We start from the raw sequence: 10,964 nt of genomic DNA, 5'->3' as shown, positions 1-10,964 counted from the left end.
CAGTGATCACAACTGCCTCACATTTACCATAGCCTTGAAGAGGGAAAGGAGTAGTTACCGAGGGAAGATATTTAACTGAGGAAAAGGAAGATATGACGCTATCAGACAGGAGTTGGGAAGTATAGACAGGGAGCAATTGTTCCATAGAAAGGGCACAGTAGACATGTGGAGACTATTTAAGGAGCAGTTGTTGCGAGTGATGCACAAATTTGTTCCTCTGAGACTGGCAAGAATGAGTAAGGTTAAGGAATCATGGATGACAAGAACAGAGGAGCTTCTTGTCAAAAGGAAGAAGACAGCTTACATAAGGTGGAGGAAGCAAGGATCTCCCTCCCCTTCCTCGACCTTTCTATTTCTATCTCAGACGAACGAATCAACACGGACATCTACTACAAACCGACCAACTCCCACAGCTACCTGGACTACACCACCTCCCACCCTGGCCATCCCATTCTCCCAATTCCTTCGACTCCGCCGCATCTGCTCCCAGGAGGACCAGTTCCAAAAATGTACAACCCAGATGGCCTCCTTCTTCAAGGACCGCAATTTCCCCTCCGACGTGGTCGACGATGTCCTCCACCGCATCTCTTCCACTTCCCGCTCCTCCGCCCTTGAGCCCCGCCCCTCCAACCGCCACCAGGACAGAACCCCACTGGTCCTCACCTACCACCCCACCAATCTCCATGTACAGCGCATCATCCGCCGTCATTTCCGCCACCTCCAAACGGACCCCACCACCAAGGATATATTTCCCTCCCCTCCCCTATCAGCATTCCGTAAAGACCACTCCCTCCGTGACTCCCTCGTCAGATCCACACCCCCCACCAACCCAACCTCCACTCCCGGCACCTTCCCCTGCAACCGCAGGAGGTGCAAGACTTGCGCCCACACCTCCCCCCTCACCTCCCTCCAAAGCCCCAAAGGAAATTTCCATATCCGCCACAAATTCACCTGCACCTCCACACACATCATCTATTGCATCCTCTGCACCCGATGTGGCCTCCTCTATATTGGGGAGACAGGCCGGCTACTTGCAGAGCGTTTCAGAGAACACCTCTGGGACACCCGGACCAACCAACCCAACCACCCTGTGGCTCAACACTTCAACTCCCCCTCCCACTCCACCAAGGATATGCAGGTCTTTGGACTCCTCCATCGCCAGACCACAACAACATGACGGTTGGAGGAAGAGCGCCTCATCTTCCGCCTAGGAACCCTCCAACCACAAGGGATGAACTCTGATTTCACCAGTTTCCACGTTTCCCCTCCCCCCACCTTGTCTCAGTCAAATCCATCAAATTCAGCACCGCCTTCCTAACCTGCAATCTTCTTCCTGACCTCTCCGCCCCCACCCCAGTCTGACCTATCACCCTCACCTTGACCGCTTTCCACCTATCACATTTCCGACGCCCCTCCCCCAAGTCCCTCCTCCCTACCTTTTATCTTAGCCTGCTGGACAAACTTTCCTCATTCCTGAAGAAGGGCTTATGCCCGAAACGTCGATTCTCCTGTTCCCTGGATGCTGCCTGACCTGCTGCGCTTTTCCAGCAACACATTTTCAGCAGAAGCAAGGATCTAGCAGAGCTTTACAGGATTACAGGCTTACGAGAAAGAAGCTCAGAAATGGACTAAGGGGAACCAGGAGGGGGCACGAAAAAGGCTTGGCAGGAAGGATTAGGGAGAACCCAAAGACATTTTACTCATACATGAGGAATAAGAGAAAGATCAGGGAGAAGGTAGGGCCGATCAGGGATAGCGTAGGAACTTGTGTGTGGAGTCTGAGCAGAAAGGGAAGCTCTAAATGAGTTTTTTGCTCTGGCTTCCACTAAGGAAGGGGACCTTGTTGTGAATGAGAACTTTGAGGAGCTGGGAAACAGGCCTGAACGGATCAAGATTGATGAAGTTGATGAGCTGGAAATTTTGGCAAGCATTAAGATTGATAAGTCCCCAGGGCTAGACTAGATTTATCCTAGGTTGCCTTGGGAAGCGAGAAAGGAGGTTGCTAATCCTCTGGCGAAGATCTTTGCCTCCTCCCTCTCCACAGGAGTCGTACCGATAGATTGGAAGGAGGCGTATGTTGTTCCTCTTTTCAAGAAGGGAAATAGGGAAATCCCTGGCAATTATAGACCAGTCAGTCTTACGTCTGTGGTCAGCAAAGTTTTGGAAAGAATTCTGAGGGATAGGATTTATGACTATTTGGAACAGCATAGCGTGATTAAAGGCAGTCTGCATGGCTTTGTGAGGGGCAGGTCATGCCTCACAAATCTTATTGAGTTCTTTGAGGAGGTGACGAGACAGGTCATTGAATGTCGAGCAATGGATGTGGTGTATATGGACTTCAGCAAGGCATTTGATAAGGTTTCCAATGGTAGGCTCATTCATAAAGTCAGGACATATGGGAGACAGGGAGATTTGGCTAACTGGATTCAGAATTGGTTGGCTGACAGAAGGCAGAGAGTGGTTGTAGATGGAAATATTCTGCCTGGAGGTCAGTGTTGAGTGGTATTCCACAGGACTCTGTTCTTGGGCCTCTGCTCTTTGTAGTTTTTATAAATGACTTGGATGAGGAGGTTGAGGGGTGGATTAGTAAATTTGCAGATGACACAAAGGTTGGAGGTGCCGTTGGTAGTATCGAGTGCTATTGCAGAGCTGGGCTGAGAAATGGCAGATGGGGCTCAATCTGGATAAATGCGCAGTGATACATTTTGGAAGGTCGAACTCGAATGATGAATATAGGATTAAAGGCAGGATTCTTGGCAGTATGGAGGAACAGAGGGATTTTGCTATTCAAGTAGATAGATCCCTTAAAGTTGCCACCCAAGTGGATAGGGTTGTTAAGAAAGCATATAGTGTTTTGGCTTTCATTAACAGGGGTATCGAGTTTAAGAGCCATGAGGTTTTGCTGCAGCTCTACAAGACCTTGGTGAGACCACACTTGCAATATTGTGTCCAGGTCTGGTCGCCGAACTATAGGAAAGATACGGCGGCTTTGGTGAGGGTGCATCGGAGGTTTACCAGGATGCTGCCTGGACAGGAGGGTTTGCTTATGAAGAGAGGTTGACTAAGCTCGGACTTTTCTCTCTGGGAGGAGGTGGAAGAGAGGTGACCTGATCGAGGTGTACAAGATAATGAGAGGAATGGATGGAGTCAATAGCCAGAGACGTTTCCCTAGCGCAGGATTGACTGGCAGGAGGGGTCATAGAAAGGTATAGAGGGGACGTCAGAGGAAGGTTCTTTACGCAGACAGTTGTAAATGCATCGAATGCGTTGCCACCGTGGTGGTGGAAGCATTGTCATTAGGGACATTTAAGTGACTGCTAGACATGACATGGATAGCAGTGAATTGAGGGGCGCGTAGGTTAAGTTATTTTATTTTACATTATGATTAATCCTCGGCACAACATCATGGGCCAAAGGGCCTGTTCTGTGCTGTACTTTTCTATGTTCTACGTTCTATTCACAATTTACGTAGATGATTTTGAGTTGGGGACCACGTGTAGTGTGTCAAAGTTTGCGGACGGCACCAAGATCAGTGGTAGAGCAAAGTGTGCAGAGGACTGTGAAACTTTGCAGAGGGATATGGATAGTTTGAGTGGGCAAAGGTCTGGTAGGTGGAGTACAATGTTAATATATGCAAAGTCATTCATTTTGGTAGGAATAACAGTAAAAAGGACTATTACTTAAATGGTAAATAAATTGCTATGCAGAGGGACCTGAGTGTCCTTGTGCATGACTCACAGAAAATTGGTCATTAAAAAGGCAAATAGAATTTTGCCCTTCTTTGCTGAAGGGATTGAGTTTAAAAACAGGGAGGTTATGTTGCAGTTGTATAGTGTGCTGGTTAGGCCACAGCTGGAGTACTGTGTGCAGTTTTGGCCTCCTTACTTGGGAAAGGATGTACTGGCACTGGAGGGGGTGCAGAGGAGGTTCACTCGGTTGATTCTGGAGTTTGTGAGCATTTGTTGGAATTTAGAACAATGGGGGGGGGGGGGGGGGTGTGGAGGATCTTATAGAAACATATCAAATTATGAAGGGAATAAAAAGGATAGAAGTAGAGAAGATGTTTCCACTGGCAGGTGAAACAAGAGTGCAAAGCCTCAAAATTAGGGGGAGCAGAATTAGGACTGAATTGAAAAAGAACTTCTTCATCACCCGCAGTGGAATTTCATGCTGATTCTGTTAGGTTCTTTTTCTTTAGATTCTTACACACTTGATGCAACTGAAATACACCAACTTCTGTGAATTGAGTACGGGAGTTGAGAGGTCGTGTTGTGGCTGTACAGAACATTGGTTGGGCCACTTGGAATATTGCGTGCAATTCTGGTCTCCTTCCGATCGGAAAGATGTTGTGAAACTTGAAAGGGTTCAGAAAAGATTTACAAGGATGTTGCCAAGGTTGGAGGATTTGAGCTATAGGGAGAGGCTGAACAGGCTGGGGCTGTTTTCCCTGGAGCGTCGGAGGCAGAGGGGTGACCTTATAGAGGTTTACAAAATTATGAGGGGCATGATTAGGATAAATAGACAAAGTATTTTCCCTGGGGTCGGGGAGTCCAGAACTAGAGGGCATAGGTTTAGGGGAGAGGGAAAAGATACAAAAGAGACCTAAGGGGCAACTTTTTCACGCAGAGGGTGGTACATGTATGGAATGAGCTGCCAGAGGATGTGGTGGAGGGTGGTACCATTGCAACATTTAAGAGGCATTTGGATGGGTATATGAATAGGAAGGGTTTGGAGGGATGGGCCGGGTGCTGGCAGGTGGGACGAGATTGGGTTGGGATATCTGGTCGGCATGGATGGGTTGGACCGAAGGGACTGTTTCCCTACTTACATCTCCACGACTCTATAACAACCAAAATTTATTAAGCAAGTACAAGCTTTGGAGGATCATTAAACACCCTTTGCAATGCTTGCGAACATATCAAGAGAAGCTCTCTAATCAAGGGACGGTTCTTCCTTTGTACAAAATCTTTATATGACAGCCAGTAATGCCCATAAGGCAACTCCCAGCCATTCCCCCACAGTCACATGTCACTGAAGACACAATGCAGTGACCTGATCATCTCCAGAAAAATGTAGTGAATCATCTCTTAATGGCCAGATCTATTGTAAATTTTTTTTAATGACAGGGAATAGTCAGAATTTTAATTGCAATGTTCTTATTGATTCTGAATAGGAGATGATAATGTAAATTTGCTTCTGATTGATAGGAGATGGCAATGTAAATTTTTTTCATTGTGCCTGCAAGACAAAGACAAACCACGCAACCCTCAGGATATCCAATTTCTTGCAGGTCAGCGGAACAAATTAACCCTTTAACATCTCATTCCCTCCTCTTTTTTCATTCCATGATAACCACCTAAAAGGCACTATCAGCTTATTCATAAATGGTTGACAGCCAGTATTTAAGCAAATTATTGACACACAAAATACAATGATTATAACAACAAAAATTACTAGTCCATGCAGTAGGTAGGATCCCCAGGGTCCTCCCACGTGAAAAAAAGTGTTCACCAATAAAGTTCTTAAATCCACAGTCCTCAGTGACCACTCCACCCCTTCCAAGTTGAATGGAAAGAGCTAGTTATCCAGAATCTCCTCCAGTAAACTCCAACATGAAAACAAAACCTTGTCTGTCCTTGCACACCACTCCATGGAGAAATCTGAATTCTTGGATAAGGGCAGTTAAATACTTAATAAAACTAATGAGACTTCCATCCTTGTGGAGATGCTTCAGACGGAGGATACCAGCACATCAGAGCGTGAAGTGTTTTTTTAGATTAGATTAGATTACTTACAGTGTGGAAACAGGCCCTTCGGCCCAACAAGTCCACACCGCCCCGCCGAAGCGCAACCCACCCATACCCCTACATTTACCCCTTACCTAACACTACAGGCAATTTAGCATGGCCAATTCACTTGGCCTGCACATCTTTGGACTGTGGGAGGAAACCGGAGCACCCGGAGGAAACCCACGCAGACACGGGGAGAATGTGCAAACTCCACACAGTCAGTCGCCTGAGGCGGGAATTGAACCCGGGTCTCTGGCGCTGTGAGGCAGCAGTGCTAACCACTGTGCCACCGTGCCGTGTTGTATAATATTAATGTAAAAACAAAAACTACCTTATTACACAGCCCACAAAACACATTGTATTGAGAGCCTAATTCAAATAAAGCAAAACAATTACTTAAAAGGACTTTAAGACCATAAGACATAGGAGTGGAAGTAAGGCCATTCGGCCCATCGAGTCCACTCCGCCATTCAATCATGGCTGATGGGCATTTCAACTCCACTTACCCGCATTCTCCCCGTAGCCCTTAGTTTTTTGTGACATCAAGAATTTATCAATCTCTGCCTTGAAGACATTTAGCGTCCCGGCCTCCACTGCACTCTGCGGCAATGAATTCCACAGGCCCACCACTCTCTGGGTGAAGAAATGTCTCCGCATTTCTGTTCTGAATTTACCCCCTCTAATTCTAAGGCTGAGTCTACGGGTCCTAGTCTCCTCGCCTAATGGAAACAATTTTCTAGCGTCCACCCTTTCCAAGCCATGTATTATCTTGTATTATTTTGGGTTTCACCCCCACACTCCCTGCGAAATAAAACCAGTTCCCTGTAATTACAAATATTCTGCCAATTAACTCCTTATTTCCAGAATAAAGACGATGCTGTTGTATCAGGTCATCATTCTTCTTGGGTTTAAAAAAAATGGTGGAAGTCTTTAGCATGGCTTTCCCTTACATTTTTCAACAGTTTCAACCATTGCAAGTTTGACTGGTATTATAAACATCTTCAAATTTTGATTATACACAGTGAACACAGACAACTAAAACTTTAACCAGCAAAGAGTTATCACTTAATATTTCGGTAGCAAATCTGGATCTTGATTGACCCAATATATCATAATCAAATGAATTTCCTATCTACTGTCAGATATCAATAGTTTATTGTTTAAGCTACAAATAACAAAGCTCATCAAAAGTTCTGACTAGACTTATGCAAATAAAAGACTTGCATTTAAAACCTGTAATAGGAATGCTTGTCTCACTTTTAAAGTCTCAACTTCCTAATTTATCTCATATACTAGTCCAGTGTCTTCAGTCTCTAAACCCACTTCAGGGTCCTGACTTTTGTGTGGGGAATTTCCCCTCTTAGCAACCAGTCTAAGGCAGGGTGATTGAGACAGTCACAATTGATTTTTTTAATCTTATGCACTATCCTCCGGAGTCTCAAACCTAGTCCATTAGAGGACTCTAATGTCCTTTTTCCAAGGAGACTCTAATCTCCGAATTCTCGGAGACTTTTACGTCTCTTCCCAAGGGACTTTAACCTCCATTTCCATTAACTTATGATTCTGAAAGCGAAGTCATTGGCGTGCAAATACGTAAGTTACCTCAGATTCCGTCACCACAGAGTCCTAGGAGACAAGGGGTTGACTGAGTGGTAGGTTAAGGAGCGACATCAAGGTAAATCTTACCTCGTGGGCCCATCTGTCTCATGCAACCGACCCTCAGACGTTCACTTATTCAGTCCATCTTGAAGCTCTGTGTCTTGGAATCCCACTGCTGCCACCAAATGTTAGGTTCTTTTTCTTGAGATTCTTACACACTCGATGCAACTACAATATGCCAACTTCTGTGAACAGCCAAAATTTATTAAGCCAACACAAGCTTTGGAGGATCAGTTAACACCCTTTGCAATGTTTGCAAAGCATGTCAAGAGAAGCTCTCTGAACAAGGGACAGTTCTTCCTTTATACAAAATCTTTCCATGACAGTCAGTAATGCCCATAAGGCAACCCCCAGCCATTCCCCCACAGTCACATGCCACTGAAGACAATGCAGTGAACCTGATCATCTCCAGAAACAATGTAATGTGAATCATCTCATAATGGCCAGATCTATTGTAAAATGTATTTTTTTATCGACAGGGAATAGTCAGAATTTTAATTGCAATGTTCTTATTGATTCTGAATAGGAGATGATAATGTAAATTTACTTCTGCGTGATAGAAGATGGCAATGTAAATTTTTTACATTGTGCCTGCAAGACAAAGACATACCACCCTACCCTCAGGACATCCAATTTCTTGCAGGTCAGCGAAACAAATTAACCCTTTAACATTTCAAGTGAAGTAGTTGAAGCTTCCTCATTGAATGCTTTTAAAGCCAACATAGATAATTTTTTGAACAGTAAAGGAATTAAGGGTTATGGTGAGAGGGCTGAGCTGAGCCTATGAAAAGATCAGCCATGATCTTATTGAATGGTGGAGCAGGCTCAATGGGCCAGAAGGCCTGCTCCTGCTCTTAGTTCTTATCTTCTTGTGTTCCTAAGAGGGACAATAATCAACAAACTGTCCTGAACCTCCTACGTAGATGTGACAGTCACGGAGGCACAATAACGCCTGTTCTTTCTCAGATGGCTTAGGAAATTCAGCATGTCCATAAGGGCCCTCACCAACGTTTACATTCTGTCCGGGTGCATAATGACCTGGAATGACAACTGCGTCCTCAAGAAACTACAGAAAGTTGTGTGCACAGTCCAGACCATCAAGGAACCAACCTCCAGTCCATGGACTCCATTTATACTTCTCCTTGCCACAGAAAAGCTGCCAACATCATCAAAGACCCATCCCACCCTGGTAATACACTTTCGAGAGTGTTGTGCTGGAAAAGCACAGCAGGTCAGGCAGCATCTGAGGAGCAGGAGAATCAACGTTTCGGGCACAAGCCCTTCATCAGGAATTCACTCTTCCAACCTCTTGCATAAGGTAGAATATACAGAAGCCTGAACACGCACCAACAGGTTCAACAATAGCTTCTTCTGTGCTGTTATTAGACTGCTGAATGGACCTCTCTAACTTCAAATAATGTCTGGCGTTGTGCACCTCCTGTGCAGCTGTAACCTAGTACTCACTCTACTTAAACACCCTATGATCTATATGTCCTTGTTTGCCATGATCTGCCTGTACTGCTTGCAAAATAAGCTTTACACTATATTCATAAGTGCATGTGACTACAATAAATCAAATCAAATCATTACTGATCATGGAGCTACATTTGAAGAAACAGAACCATGGCTCAGACCAATGTACGATGCACCAATCGTACACGTAAATGGTGAAGAAGTCTACTCTGGCAATGATGCAGGGTGACATTGATAGCAACCAGCTGGAAGACAACCAACTTAGCAGTGCAAAGTGCAGCAGAGAACAAAATGTATTTTTCCAGACAGGGCAACAATCACTACATTGGGATGAGTTGTCAAACCTCCAATGTGTTGCATTGAAATTTGAACTATTGACCTTATAACCTCTGTTTTATCTGTTGGTATAATTGTTTGGGATGCGTTTTTGCCTTCAGATAAAGAGGGATGTTGTGTATTGTGCCACAATCAGTAGATCAATATTCTTTGTGAGAATGCTTTTATATCATTTCTGTATCATGACCAGGGGTGTAAAGTCTCATACTTCATTTTACTTCAACTCACTTGAAACATGAAACATTGCTGTTACCAAATAGCAAATAACAGTTAACAAGTGCAGCCACTTTGGTGTCTATGAATGCAATAATGATACAAGGGATGACTAATCAATAACAAATAAACCACAAGAGATAGAATATGTTTGATTCATCAGATATGAAAAAACCCACACCATCAACACACTACACCAACTGTGGGGCACCCAGATACACATTACACCAACTGTGGAGCAAAGCTGCACACTACATGTGGTGACTGCAGGCAAGCTGATAGATCCAGCTGCTATGTAATTTCAATTTGAATTTGTTCCACTCCTGGAAAATGGGAAAACTGAAAATCTGATTTTCTTGGTAAAATGAAGTGGTATTATCCTCCTGTAGGTCATCAATAAAAGACAATCACGAATCACTGCAGTGGGGAATTCAGAGGAAATGTCTTTCCCAGAGAGTGGGGAAAATGTGCATCTCGTTCTCATAAGGTCTGGGCAATGGAGGAATTTGTCAATACACTGAAGGGGAAGCTGGATAAAATGCATGGGGGGACGAAGGGGATGGGGTGAGATGAAGAGGGAGTGGAAAGGCTTGTAGGAGGCGCAGATATTAACCTGGAATGCTGTGGGTGTTCTTGTGCGATAAGACAGCAAGAGGTAAATTGTTTTTAAGATGTTCAAATAGGCTGAAACATAACCTGGACTTGGTTAGCCTTGGAGGCGCCATCCTCGCTCACTTTATGTTGCCTCTGTAATTGAGGGCAATGATCTCACTGGAAAATCAGCAAGAGGCATCTCTGGAAGATTCCAGTGCTCCTGGTAATTGCTAACAACTCAATGTACAACTGAATCTTAAACATCCTGTGGCTGTTTCACAAGGGCACTAATTGAAATCACAGTCTCACAGCTCTCTCATTTGCAGGACTGTGATTGTTCAGTTTGGCTGCATTTTCAAAGCTCACGTGCTGCCCCGTCAGAGATGATTAGATGGTTTGAGTGAATGGACTGGGAATTTTACTGTAAATTAATGGACTTTATGTCATCATACACTTCAATTGCTGTCAAAAGTATCTAGAATAAAACCTTTAATGTCCAGCTGTTAATCAATGAACTCTGTTTGCTGTTGTTCATATTAACTACTGGATCACACAGAACAGAGGGAGACCATTCAGCCCATTGTGTCCGTGCCTGCTCTCTATAAGGTCCAGTTGATTTCATTGTCTGTGTCTTTGTGCAGTGCAGTAGACGGGGAGAGAGTGGTGTAAACAGCAGATGGCAGAGTGAGCAAGATGCCAGGAGCTGGGGAATGTAACTGCAGACTAAAAATATTGAATCTATTCAGAAATTTAAGATTCACTTTTTTAATGTATGATCTGTTTGACGTCTTGCTGTGACAAGCTTGTTAGAGAGTTTGTTTGTGATTCTCTGAATAGATTGACTCTAATAAGTTAACGTCCTTCCTGTATATTACTTTCTGCCATGCATATTGACACAGG

The sequence above is a fragment of the Chiloscyllium plagiosum genome, unplaced genomic scaffold (genome assembly GCF_037043375.1).
Source record: "Chiloscyllium plagiosum isolate Xiang-an unplaced genomic scaffold, Cpla_swu_hap1 HiC_scaffold_21, whole genome shotgun sequence".
Taxonomy (NCBI): Eukaryota; Metazoa; Chordata; class Chondrichthyes; order Orectolobiformes; family Hemiscylliidae; genus Chiloscyllium; species Chiloscyllium plagiosum.
The sequence above is the reverse complement of the archived record's forward strand: the minus strand, read 5'-3'. Positions refer to the sequence as shown.